Source organism: Sapajus apella, unplaced genomic scaffold (genome assembly GCF_009761245.1).
Source record: "Sapajus apella isolate SASKATOON/1434 unplaced genomic scaffold, GSC_monkey_1.0 scaffold32, whole genome shotgun sequence".
In the NCBI taxonomy this organism is placed as follows: domain Eukaryota; kingdom Metazoa; phylum Chordata; class Mammalia; order Primates; family Cebidae; genus Sapajus; species Sapajus apella.
In genome coordinates, this window is record NW_022436972.1 from 5,771,459 (window position 1) to 5,785,590 (window position 14,132).

General features: G+C 38.8%; 1 protein-coding gene and 1 long non-coding RNA gene across 12 annotated transcripts in view; both read left to right on the plus strand.

The window, feature by feature from the left end:
- Nucleotides 1-14,132, plus strand: part of FRY (FRY microtubule binding protein) — a 469,586-nt gene that overhangs the window by 202,201 nt on the left and 253,253 nt on the right. The window lies entirely within an intron of this gene.
- On the plus strand, nt 1,061-8,888 carry LOC116562533. The gene is made up of 2 exons (XR_004273996.1): nt 1,061-4,616; nt 5,999-8,888. It is a non-coding gene; the product is annotated as an uncharacterized LOC116562533 (long non-coding RNA).

The window sequence follows — 14,132 nt, forward strand, 5'->3', positions numbered from 1 at the left end:
GAAAGGAACAAACCTGACATTTGTCTGTCACTGATTTATGTGAAGGGCTTTGAATACTTCCACTGAAAAATGAGGTTTTGGGAAACATCATGATATTCATCAGTTATTTCTCCTGCACCATTAAAGCCAGACTGAAAGAGGTTGCATTGTACATTATTGAACTTGACTGATAACAAGAGGCTGGATCTCGAGCCTGACTTTCTAAGGCTGGTCAGCTTCTTGGACTAGCTTGCTTTTCAGTATTCTGAATAAGAAAAAGTTGTCACACTACACAGCCTATCAGGTTCTCTCTGTTGTTACTTTTTGCAGTAAAGTCACTGTATATCTAACTTAGTAAATCTGAACAGGGTTGTCTCCAATCTGAAGCATTAGTATTCTTGGTCTGGAAACAGGCATTTTATTTTTCTACAAAGTGAGATATGGTGTTTATGGAAATTGCTGGCATTCTGAAGGTTTTTAAATATATGATGATACAGCTAAAGGACACTCTCCTAGGCTTCAGTAGGTATCATGTTTCAGTTGAACCATGTTGAAATAAGAAAGGTCATAAGAATGCAAGAGGCTATTAGAAAATCTGTCTGAAGCATCGTTTGGTTCACCTTTACTTAATGCCTACAGCTTAAGCTCTGTGACAGCATTGAAGAATTTTAAAACAGAAAGTTGCTCTAGGTGAACAGATTGCCTATGAACGTAGCAGACTGTAACCAGTAAGTTTACAACTTAATGTTTACAAGTAAGAGCACCAATTAAAAGACAAATTGAAGTTTTGTTTTTTTCTGAAGTCTGCTTTTCAACTTTTAGTTTCTGAACACTGCATGTTTAACAAATCTCCCCTAAAAATGAGGCCTTACAATTGAATGACAACATGGACTTAGCTATAGTATCACTTGTTCTAACACCCCTAAAATTAATCTACTTTTTTTTTTTTTTTTTTTGAGACAGAGTCTTGCTCTGTTGCCCAGGCTGTGCAGTGGTGCAGTCTCGGCTCACTGCAACCTCTGCTTCCCGGGTTCAAGCAATTCCCATCCCTCAGCCTCCCAAGTAGCTGGGATTACAGGTGCCCACCACCAGGCTCTGCTAATTTTTTTATATTTAGTAGAGACAGGGTTTCACCATATTGGTCAGGCTGGTCTTAAACTTCTGACCTCAAGGGATTACAGGCATGAGCCACTGCTCCTGGCCAATCTTCTGCTTTCCTAATGAGAAATTCAGCTTCCTTAGGGAGTTTTGAGGGCCACATACTGTGTATTTTGTTACACTTTCCTCATGATTTGGTGGTGGCCCAGAGGCCTGTTGTCAGCTTCTCATCCAGGTTGAGGGTGCAAGACAACCTGTCTTTCTTCTGTTTTACTTGACTGAATACTGCTGCAAGAAAATAGGAAAATCGGAGAAGTTTTTGTGTCTGGCCTGCTGATTTTATGTTTCATTTATAACAAACCCTCAGTGCTTATCATTATAGGAAAGCTAATCCAATTCATGCCAATTGAGAGATTAATTTTGAAGGTGTGTAAAAACCTGGCCCATTTTCATCTGGCAAAGTAAACTACTTTGTTCTCTCAACTAACAATTTAAAATGTTTGAGCTTTAAGAAAGTTCAAAATTATAAATGAGAATGAAGATTCTAGCACATTTTAAATCAGAAAGTCCATTGTATCTTAGCTTCTTTTCCTTTCTTTTGTTATCTGTTAACCATACCAATTCTTAGTACCACTTTCTAGAGGGGAAGAGGAATTGACATTGAAATTATATTACCTATAATTAGTCAACTACTTTATGAAAAGAAGGAAGAAAGGAGGAAGGTAAGGAAAAGAAAGGGAGGGAGAAGAGAGAAAAAATACAAATTTTAAAAGATTAATGTAGGATTTTGAAATTAGCGGCTTTCATTTCTAAATCCCTTGTTACTAATCAGAATTCACTAACATACAGGTTTACTGTTATGGTTATTACATAGAAGATATTTTTGCCATTTAGTTATTTGAAAGATGTGCCATTTTAGAATACTTTTGCTGTAAATAATAGAATAACCTCATAAGGGCTGAAAGAATGAAGACTTTTAATTAACTTGCCCAACCCACAGCCTGGAGATGAGAGGTTCCAGGTGGGCTTAAAAGCTCTGAGATGCTCTAGACCATCCAATCTTTGGACTGGTCACTACATAATCACAGGATGGTTACCTCAGTTCCAAATATCTTTGCTTCACTTAGGAAGGAAGGAGGCCCAGGTTAGGGCTTTCTTCTAACAAAATTATTTTCATAAAGGCCCCAGCAAACTTCCTCTTGCTTCCCTCTGATAGGAACTGGGTCACATGCCTACCCTGGCAAAGTTGAATGGAATAGCCAAGTTGACTTAGATGAATCCTGGTTCAGGCCCTAGCGCTAGGCTGGGTCCACAGTGCTAAGCACTCTCTCATTTAAACTTCCTCACATCCTGTTCGGGCAAATACCATTTCGTAGGATAAAAACCAAATGTTAATAAAGAAATAAGAGGCATCCACAATCAGTAAGTGATGGTGCCCAGATTCCAATTTGCTTCTGTCTCTAGAGCCTCTCTTCTTGTTGGCAGCCCAGTGAGAGCCATTCCCACCCCACTTTTCCTCTGTTCATTTCCCACCAAAACATCTGCAAGAGCCGGATCCTTGCTTGCTCAGCCTTCAGTGCAAGCTTCTGGCTGCTATCCCAGTTGCTGGGGGGACTTCTGGAAAGGATTTTCTTCCTGGAAACAGGAGAAATGCATCTTTTGCCACCCTGATAGTCTTGCTGCTTCCAGCCTCTGCACATAGTTTGTGTAGGTGGCTGAAAAACAAAACAAAATTAGAATAATCATCTGAGAGGATTTTAAACTGAACTTGAGCCAAGTTTCCTGCCCTTAAGAGTGTCAAGTGAAAAAGATCTATATCAATTAATAATTGCAATAAAATATGACCAGTAATCAATCCCATGGAATATTAATTGTATATATGTAAGAGTGACTGTTATATTTTCACTATTTTTTCCCTATATTGCTGATAGATATCTCCAAAATAGGTTATTTTCTTACCAACCTGCTGGAGCTGTGACTTCATCTTTCTTATCCAGAACCCTTATTGGGCTTAGTTCCTCATCAGTAATGCTGAATTTTGCTATTAGTCAGTCCTAGGCAAGAAACTAGATTTTTTTTTTCAACCCTTCATTGTTGTTCTTCCAAATTGCTGCTAAAACTTGTCTTTTTTTCCCACCGCTAATGACATCTCCCACATCTGGGTCTCCATCACCATCACCTCTGCCAAGGCCTGGTTCCAGGCCTACGTCACCTCCCGTTGGAGTACTCACAGCTCCTTCTCGCTGGCTATCTGCTGCTACTGCCTTTCCAGGACAGTCTTTCTTGGAAGTCCTTCCCATAGCTTTGAGCATTGATCTTCACCTTTTTTACTCTTGTAATTGTGCATCAGTTCCCACAGGCAGGGATTGCATGACAGATGCTTTTGATGTATGTCAATGGTTGCAAGCACACTGAATAATTAAAATATCATTGTGAACTGGGAGTCATCATCTGAATTAATTTCATTGACGAATATATCCAAATCATTTGTTTTGTTAGGTTCAAGAGTTCTGTGGGATGCAGAAATGGAGTGAATCTTTGACTGGAAGTCTGTGATCCAAATACCAATGATATTCTTGGAGTATTAGTCACAGTCATTGGCCAGAGATGAGGTGGAAGTATTATTATGGTACTACAAACACAATTTAAGTTAAAGGGAGTAACATCTGCTACTCTTATTTTTATGCTGGTGAGATTTAAATAGGCTAGATTTGATAAGGCATAATGTAGAAATTGAGGAAAAGCTTGCTGAAAGTTAAGACCAAAAGCTAAGTATAATGCTCTGGTTAATATATTAAATGAGCTCAGGCAGAGGATACAACTACTCATGAAGTGTACACACTCCAGTGATGGAAGACCCACTCAACAATTCTCAAGTGTCCCTCGTACACAAAACAACAGCCATCAAACTGGCCCAGTGAGCTCATTAAATATCATATTGTTCTGCCAGACAAGGCCCTTGTTTTAGGGAGTGACTAAGAGACTGTCACTTCTTGGGCCAGGAGAATGAAAATCCTCTTCAGGCTCTGGGAAAAGGAGAGAGATAAATTGTTGACACTGTTCCTAAGGACATCCCTCCCCATTTCAGTCTATGTCTGATTGGTCTATGTTTTATATTGAAAGATGACAACTCAGCTGATTTATTCAGCTTAGTGTATTCATGAAGTTCTTGCTATTGACCCACACAAGAGGCAGAAAGTTAGAATGTTCTTTGTGGATAGTGCTAAGTTAATACCAAAGGATCTACCCTAGCCTGACACTGCTGAGGCTGGCAAAGTTATGTGAGCTCAGAAGTTGAATCCAAGCCTCTATCTCCTCCACTTTAACTGGAAAGTTAACACAGTCCGGAAGAGTCAGCCAGGAGTATCAGCTCGTTTGTGTTATTTGCTTTTATTTTTTCTTGCTGAAAACAGAAGTGAATTACACTCTTCACTGAATCCTGCTGCAGAGGAAAATGATGCAACACTGGTCACATGACACAAAGATAAAAGGCCCTTTATGCAAATCTAGTTCTTCATTGTGTTTCCATGTAAGGAGAGGTTCAATACCCACACTGCAAAGCAACACAAAATTGTAGTTCTTAGTCTTGGATACTTCCCTACATGGAGAAGCCATGATGTTTTACTTTGTTTCTGTCTTTTTAAAAAATTTTCTGCCTCTTTGACCACAAGATTCATTAATTTTTATGTAATATAAAATATAGAAAGAAATGATATAGGCTCATTTGATTTACTTTTGACTAAACAAGAGTTTTTTTCTACGTGATTTGTGACTGTTATGATCATGTGCTTTGCCTCAGCCACATACTTGCTATGTGACCTTGAGCAAGTTACTTAAATTCTGATTCCTAAAAAAGAGACTCTACCTGATATGTATTATATATCATAGATGTCATATATATGTATGATATATATATGCATAGCTACATCATCATATATATCTCTATAAATAAATATGTTTATGTATACCTACTCTAGAGCCATACAAATGAAGGAGTTGACATTCATGAAGTGTTTAGCATATTCACTATTGTACTTGCTCAAATAAATGGTAGCCATTGTTATTAGTAATTTGCCTAATTAATGCTTGTCTAAATCCTTCCGTAAGTGAATGGCTTTGTCATGTTTGTTCATTGCCAAGACAATATGACCAGGAACCCAAGAGTACTGGACCTTTTTTGTGACATCTTCTTGATTTGGGGATCTGAACTTTACCACTCCCTAGAGAGGACATTTTGGTAGCAGGGTACATTTCTGGAACTTAAGAAAGTTAACCATCTAAAGATGTCCAAGCTAGAATGTGTTCCTTCTAAATTCAAAGCTATGGATGGTGGCTGAAAATGTAACAGGGCTACAGTACGTGCTGCAGCTGCAGCATTTTCTATGAGCATTACATGAATTAAACCTGAAGCATGAGGTTTTTTGACTCAGACCAAACTCTCCTCCTGTGTATGAGTTCAAGTGTCACTCTGACTGACCCGCTTCCACTTCCCCATCCCCTACCGTTTCTACATACTTCCACTGTAGCAATCATGGCGTTGTGTAACTATGCTTTGCCTGTTTGAGTCCCATGGCTAAGAATCAACCGTCTTTTCATTTTTCTATTCTTCAGCACATCTTAGGGCACATTGGCTCTTGTGAATAACCTGTTAAATGTTGACTGAGTGAGTAAGTCACTTGAGTGGGTGTGGGAGGTCTATGGCTAACCTTCGCTAGCGTATCTCCCAACAGTGGATGAGCACCCAGCAAGCAGTAACAGTGTTTTGTCTTTTGGGGTCTTTCTTTTATTCCAAGCAGGAGCTTCGCATCTACTCTTAGCTATAGTTTCTCTTTCCTCTGTAACTGTCACCTGTTGTTTTGTTTGAGTGAATTCAACAAGCTAAATTGTACCATTGTGTTCACAGAACTCCAAGTAAGGAGAGGTTCAGTACCCACACTGCAAAGCAACATAAAATTGCAGTTCTTAATCTTGGATCCTTCTCTACATGGAGAAGCCATGATGTTTTACTTTGTTTATCTCTCTTTTTAAATTTTTCTGCCTTTTTGACCACAAGATTCATTAATTTTCAGATATGTCTGTGAAATGAAAAGTGTAGAGTGAAGTGATGTTTTATTTGTATAATGATCAGCCAGCTTGAGGAAACATTTTGGAGAGAAATTGTTTGTTTTTAAATCATTCAGCACTGTCAAGAATTGCTCTCTGTAAAAATATTAACTTTTTTCTACATTTACCTAAATGTCATTTATGTTACAAGAATTTAACTTACTTTTAAACCTTCTAGCCACTTTTGCCAAAATGGAAGGAAACCATGCTCAGTGAAGTCTACTGAGCTAGTTTAATTCTTTACTCACAAGGTCTTTTTTCATGAGGAGAATGCTGCTGTTTCATATTTATTTGGAGACACTGATGGCCTTACTAGAAAAAAAAAATCTGAATGTAAAGATTTTATCTTGATGATTAAGGTACATGTACTCAAATAGCTGCCCAAATTGGACATGGTTGAATAAGCTTCAGGAAGTGCCTGAGAGTGAATCAGCAGTGCTCCCTTTCCCTTCTTATCAATTATTAAATGCTTACATGTATAGGGTACTGTGGTGCATAGAGTACACAGTGATTCAGCAGGCCCAGCTCTTGTCTTCCCTGGGCTTCACAATCAAAGACAGCCTACTTTAGTGAAAGGAAAGACATAAGAAAGTTGCAGAGAGCATAAATAGGTGCTCTGCCTGTGTGAGGCATTGTGCTGGGACCTAGTGACACTGACCTAAATAATCATTTAGAGAAGGAAGTGATTCATCATTTTAAGAGTGGGGGAAGAGGCTGAGGGATAGTTACACAGAGGCTATGACGTTTGAACTTGAAGAATGTCACAGAGAATAGGGGGAAAGGCAGAGGGAAGAGCATGAGCAATTGCAGGGAGTTGGGGAGGTGCCTGAGGGAATGACAACTGGATCCCAGGGTCCCTGAAGGAGTGACAGATGGTGTATACAAAGGCAAGCTTGGTCAGATGACAGAGAGCATGGAAGGTCTGCTGAAAGGTCTGGGCTTATTCTAAAAGCACTGGGCAACCTCATCAGTTTTTAAGCAGGGAACAGCATGATCACATCCCAGCAAATTCAGGGACTGGAGAATGGCGGTAGGGCCAATCACTGCAAGGATGCCCCAGGAAAGAGACAGCAAGGACTCAAAATAAAGCAGAGGAGTTGGATAGAAGGGAACAGATTCAAGCCAGTTGTCTGGGGTAGAATTGCCAGGGTTTGTTGTCTTCCCTGGGTCCAGCCTGTGTTTCATTTTAATGTATGATAAAAACATTCATTATTATGTAGCTCAAGCAAGCTGCTTTAAAAAAATAGACAGAAGCAATTACTTGATGAACAGTGTTTTGAAATTATACCTTGGCTAGAAAATATGCTCTTTAAATAGAATATTTGTGTTGAGAGTAGAAGGTGATGGCAGGGTTCTCTCTTGACAATACTCAATTGACTTAATGCACCAAATTAACACAGTGGTGTTGTATAGCTGCTATGTAAAGCCCCTATTACATTCATTTTCTTTTTAGTTCCACGTTATAGATTGGCAGAGATTTTCTTTGGTTTTGTTTTTCAAGGAAATACACATTTTAGATGGCCAGATGACCTTAACTCATTTAAATGTCAAATAAATACCCAATGGATACTGCATAGCCTGTTGGATTACTTTGGGATAGTTTTAGAGTATCAATTCATCTAAGTTGTCTAACCACTTTTTACATATTACAATCTCTCAGAAAAAATGTAGCGTAATTTTCATAGAAAACAAAGGCATCTTGAATGCTCCCAAAGATAACACCTCTTAGGAAACAAGTTCAATATGATCTCTGTCAGCTGCTTTTATTGTATTCAGAATTCTATGTGACTTGGTCCTGCTATGACAGACAGGCATTAGCAATTGTTTCACCTTTCTTTCTGTCCTTCAGGGAGAGCAGTGTGCTTTCCTGGGCCATGTATAGTTGCATAATAAACCCCTCCCAGAGACAAGGTCTCCTAGCCTTAGGGGAGTTTTCAAAAGCATATTTTGCTCTGTTTGTATGCCACTTCCAACTCCATCCCATTAGGCTAGTTGAATCAGATTCTCCCAATGCCTCCTCCCCACCCTTATGCGAGGAAGTTTTAGAAATCGTATTATCATTATGGGCTGACCGGGCATGACGGTGACTACTTCAGAATGCCACACAGTACTCTGGTGACAACTATTAAGTAATGGCATTACATCAGTCATCACGTAAGAAAGTGAGACAGAGGTGCACCTAAGTCTTCATAATGAAACAACAGGTTGTAAACCTTACACCTGTACTATCTTGTACACTCTCAGTTCTCTGAATGAATATTGCAAAATAAAGAGACTTAAAATTAATTTTTAATTATATCCACTACATACAGCATTTTAAGAAGACCCTTACAACATAACATTTCAACAGACTCTGAAAAGCAACAATGAGGATTATTCAGGGAAACAAACCTATACCAGCACAGTTGAGAACAGAGGTAATAATTTAAATTGAGAGGTTATACAGCCATAAAACTCCATTCATGTAGATACATACTTAATTCTTTCCATTTCCTTCTGATTTGGGAGCTCAAAATTATTTTATCCCAGGAGGTAGTTGGGTGAGGAAAATGACCGTTTCCTTGTATTTGGTTAAGGGAGGTTTTGTGGTATAAGTGGGATTTTTACAGGTCTTTGAAGGAGAAGATGGGTTGGCAGGATTGAAGGAAAAGATATGTCAAGCAAAAAGTGTGTAGTTGGGAGAGGAAGAAGCAGAGGAAGGGAGTGGTGACACAGCTGGCAAGAGCAGATGGAAGGGAATTAAAGAACTACCTATCGGAATGAAAAAGAAGCCCAGCAAAAAACCCTACAAACATTTGCCAGTTTAGCCTTCTGCTAAATATTGACCTTGTTTTCCCTGAGTTTTCAGATGGATGCTAATTCTGTGAGACCAGTATACTATATTTACAAGATGTAAATGATTCTGCTGTAGTGGTACTGTATGTCAAAATAGTGGTTTTGCTAATACAAGTTTGTATCGGGAAATCACAATTTTTGAATTCAATTGTACTAGCTTTCCTTCTCATATACATGTGGTTTTAAAAAAATTAAAGATTTCAACAAATAAAACAATATTCATTGAGGGCCACTGTGTACAAAACACTGCAGCAGAAGCCATGATAATATGCAAAGTATGAGGTGCTTTCTACAAAGAAGGAGGCAAGGTGGAAATCCATGTGATATTCAGACAGAATGAAGATCTCAGTATAGGAGCTAGCACAAGACAATGAGTGATCAACTGTGATGTGGATGATATGGTTAGAGCTAGAGGAAGACTAAGATCTTTAAAAAATTTTTCCCTAGTCAGTTTTATATTTTTGGTTTTGTAATAGATTTGGCTGCTATATAGACATATTTAATATCACAAATCTCTTTTATGATGTTTTTGCTGCTCAACTTCTAGGAGGTATTCTGGTATAGCAGGAAGAGTACAAACTCTAGAGGTGGAAAAACTGTATTCTAGTCCTTTTTCCTGGCATTTATTGAGCGTACTGTCTTTGACACGTTACTTCAGTGTTCTCTTCTAGAGAGTGCACATAAAGGTGACCACCTCTCAGTCTCACCTGGCCTGATACTTTTTGAAGTGATTAACAAATGTTATTGAATCAATAAATCAATATTTCTAATCACTTATTTGTGAATATACATGACTACATGCATTTCCTAATTCATAAAGACACAACACTGTAGCTTCTTCTGAATAGTTTCTCATGTTTATCTACAAAATTATTCCCTGTGTGTCGATAAGTTTTATAAAAAAGCATTAATTGGTCTAAAACAGCATGCCCAGTGCAATAGGCACACATGTAATTCTAAGTTTTGTAGTAGCCACATTAAAAAGAGCGTAAGACCAGGTGCAGTGGCTTACGCCTATAATCCTAGCACTTTGGGAGGCCAAGGTGGGCAGATCACAAGATCTGTAGTTCAAGATCAGCCTGGCCAACATGGTGAAACCCTTGTTTCTACTAAAAATACAAAAATTAGCCAGGCATGGTGGCAAGCGCCTATAGTCCCAGCTACTCAGAAGGCTGAGGCAGAAGAATCGCTTGAATCCAGGATGTAGGGATGTAGGGGTTGCAGTGAGCTGAGGTCAGGCCACTGCACTCCAGCCTAAGTGACAGAGCAAGACTCTGTCTAAAAAAAAAAAAAAAAAGCCTAAAAGCATTGAAATTTTCATGATTTATTTTATCTAATTCAGTATATCTAAAATGTTGTTTCAACATGTAATCAACATTAACTGTTAATAAAATACTTTACATTCCTTTTTTGAGGAATTCAGATTTTAGTGTGTATTTTACACCATCAGCATATTTAAATTTGAGCACCAAATTTATCCAAAACACTTGATCTGTATTTGGATTTAATAAAATTTACAGTTGAAAAAGTACTTACATATATGCAAATTTGTCCAAACATACTTAAAACATTTCCAATAACTGAACCAAGTGTCAGTTTTTAAGTTTCAATTTAAATTAATAACAATCAAAATAAAAATTAAGTTTCTGGCCTGGGCCCGGTGGCTAACGCCTGTAATTGCAGCATTTTGGGAGGCCGAGGCAGACAGATCACCTGAGGTCAGGAGTTGAAAACCAGCCAGGTCAATATGGTGAAACTCTGTCTCTACTAAAAGTACAAAAATTAGCTGGGTATAGTGGTGCAGGCCTGTAGTCCCAGCTACTTGGGAGGCTGAGGTAGGAGAATCACTTGAACCTGGGAGGCGGTGGGTACACTGAGCTGAGATCGCACCACTGCACTCCAGCCTGGGTGACAGAGCAAGACTCCATCTAAAAAAAAAAATTAACTTTCTTAGTAACACTGACCACATGTCAAGAGCTAAATAGCTGTATGTGGCTAATAGCTACTGTATTAGACCACAAAGGTGAATTATTTCAGATTGTTTTCTCAGGAAGTCCCAGACTTAAACAGAAGAGTTATTTTATAATATAAAATAATGACATTCTGAGACTGGATTTTATTTTGGGAGTTGTCTCTTACCGACTATGCTTAGTAATGACTTCTGACACTCCTCAGCTTATCTTTTGGCCTGCTAGATTTATGAGATATCCTTTGAATGAAGCTCTCTAGGTTACTTGGCCTAAATAATGTATAGATACTAATAAAATGCTGCAGGACAATTGCTGTTTCTTCATGTATGCACCTGACTTCATCATCTTTGCAGACGAACTATCTGGGTCTCAGGCTGTGTTAGTTGTCCAAGGTCCCACGGCTCGTTAATGGCAACATCAGCCTATGAACATGGACTTACAGGTCCATAATGCCACAGAGTCCTTACTTGGCCTTATTTAAGTGCAGGTACATCCCTGATGCCCCACTGTGAACACTTAGAGTCTTCCCTGAAGGAGTATGCTTTTTTGGGCTATGTTTTTTAATTCTCAAAAATATCATCAACTCAAAATACAAGGTGAAATTTGGAAAAAACACATGAGGTAGACTAGGTTGCCTCAAAGAATCCTTCTTGGATAAAACAGGATTGTGGAGATGGGTGTGTTAGGCAAAGAGGCCTTAGTAGTAAAATGTTGTGTGGCTCTGTGCCTTTTCTGTGCTTCTTCACTGCATTTTTAAAGGCAAAATTTAACTTGACAGAAAAGCAACCATTACTGTATAGCCGCCAAAATTGTGGTCCTCTTACTACGGACATTTCTGTGTATAAATTTCTCCTTTGGATTTGCTTCTAAATAAAACCAATAAAGATGATTCATAAGTACTTGGTACTAATGGCTATGGAATACTTAGCTGAATGGTTCTCTGAGATTCAGTATATTCAGTTGTTAGTGTTGAATTCTGTATGCCTTCTCTAAAAAATATGAGCCAATTCTCTGAACTCGTGGCATTAACCATTTCATCGGAATTAACATACTTCATGGGAAAGGTTAATGTTCTAAAGACCAATCAGAATTTCCATTTCAGTTTGGTCTGGTCTCTTGGGCCTAGGGCAGGATCTCAGTCCAAACCTGTGGCTCCTATACGTTGTATTTAATAAGTTCCACTCTGGAACATGTGCCTTTGCAAATTCTGGCACTTAAATTGTTGTCAAAAACAGCATCTCATACTCAGCTGCCCCCAGCGACTGCCACTTCTTTCCAAAAACATTTAAAATCTATCCTCAGTTGCCACTTAAAAATATAGGAACATAGAACATCCAGCAACAATCAGCCAAACCACTTTATGAGAGAATGCTGAAAGTTCGTTACTGACCCTCTCTTGACTCTTCATTCACCATACTGTGGCATGATGTAGTGAGATTAGATATACTAACTCACAATCGTTGTTTAAAAGATGCTTTCCTCCCAAAGTCCTGTAATCCCAGCACTTTGGGAGGCCAAGGTGGACAGATCACCTGAGGTCAGGAGTTCGAGACCAGCCTGACCAACATGGTGAAATCCCGCCTCTACTAAAAATAAATGAAAATTAGCTGGGTGTGGTGACATGCGCCTATAATCCTAGCTACTGGGGAGGCTGAGGCAGGAAAACCACTTGAACCTGGGAGGTGGAGGCTGCAGTGAGCCAATATCAAACCACTGTACTCCAGCCTGGGCAACAGTGTGAGACTCTGTCTCAAAATAAATAAATAAATAAATAAAATAATAAAAGATGTCTCTTAAATGAAAATAGTTGTTTACTTTTATTCTACCCGTGCCTTTAGTGAACAGGTCACTCAGAAGTGAACTCCCACTGTCAGGTTAATTTTATTAAGTTTTTAGATGTTTTGAATGAAAATACGAAAACCCTGCAGAAGTGTTTATCCTTTACTGTTAAGAGGGTGTCATCTTGAACATACCCCCCTTTTTTTTGGTTCAGTACGCCTATTCAGGAAATGTTCACAGGGTCTGTGAAGGAATTCTGGAAGGTATACCACTAAATGGCACTGCTTGCTTTGTTGTTACTAATTGTATACATGGTTTTTTAGAATTTATGCATTTATCAAGTGATCGTTTTTTTACATCTTGTCTTTTGATTTTCTGCATTCGATTTGCTAGAAGTTTAAAAACTAAACAAAATAAATAAATAAATAAACCTTGCTTGGGTTGTAAATAAGAGTTAGGCTTGCATTAGTCTATGCGTATAAAGTAGGGAGATTTCTGACACCTATTTGGGGCAGAGAAATGGAACCCCTGAGGCTGTTTAAAGGTAAGAAACACATGAAGGACAGCAAAAACAAGCCCTAAGATTTTTTGATTAACTTCCTGATTCATTATGTTTTGAGTTATAGATACAAAGTTACTAGCTAGATAGCTCTGTTTTATTATTTATTTATTTATTTTATTATTTACTTCTTTATTTAGAGACAGGGTCTTGTGTTGCCCAGGATGGAGTGCAGTGGCATGAGCATAGCTCACTGCAGCCTCCCACCTGGGTTCAAGCAGTCCTCCCACCTCAGTCTCCTGAGTAGCTGGGCCCACAGATGCATACCACCACTCCCAGCTAATGTTTTTTTTTTTGTAGAGACAGGGTTTTGCCATGTTGCCCAGGCTGGTCTCAAACTCCTAGGCTAATGTGAGTCTCCCACCTCGACCTCCCTAAATGCTGGGATTACAGGAATAAGCCACCATGGCTGGCCTAAGATGGGAACTATTTTAAACCCTCCTATGCCTTCCTTTGCCTGGGAGGGTGGTTTACTGAACACTCTGATATCATTTATTATTGAATATCCCCAAGGGCCATCAGTAGCTTTCAAACCTGGGTACACTTATAGAACCTTTTGAATCATTTACAGAACCTTCAAAAAAGACAAATTCTAGCCTTGCCAGGGGTTCAGATTCTATAGGTCTTCATGAGGCCACTGAATCTGTACTTTTTATAAAGCTCTCTTCATCTTTGGGCAAACTTTGGACTTTTGTTAGACCCCTCTTTGAAAAATAAATGAGTTCAACTCAAGAAACAGAATCTGTGCAATAATCCTCCAAAACAGTGTAATTAAAAGACTGAGGGCAACAGAAGGATCAAGTGAGGAA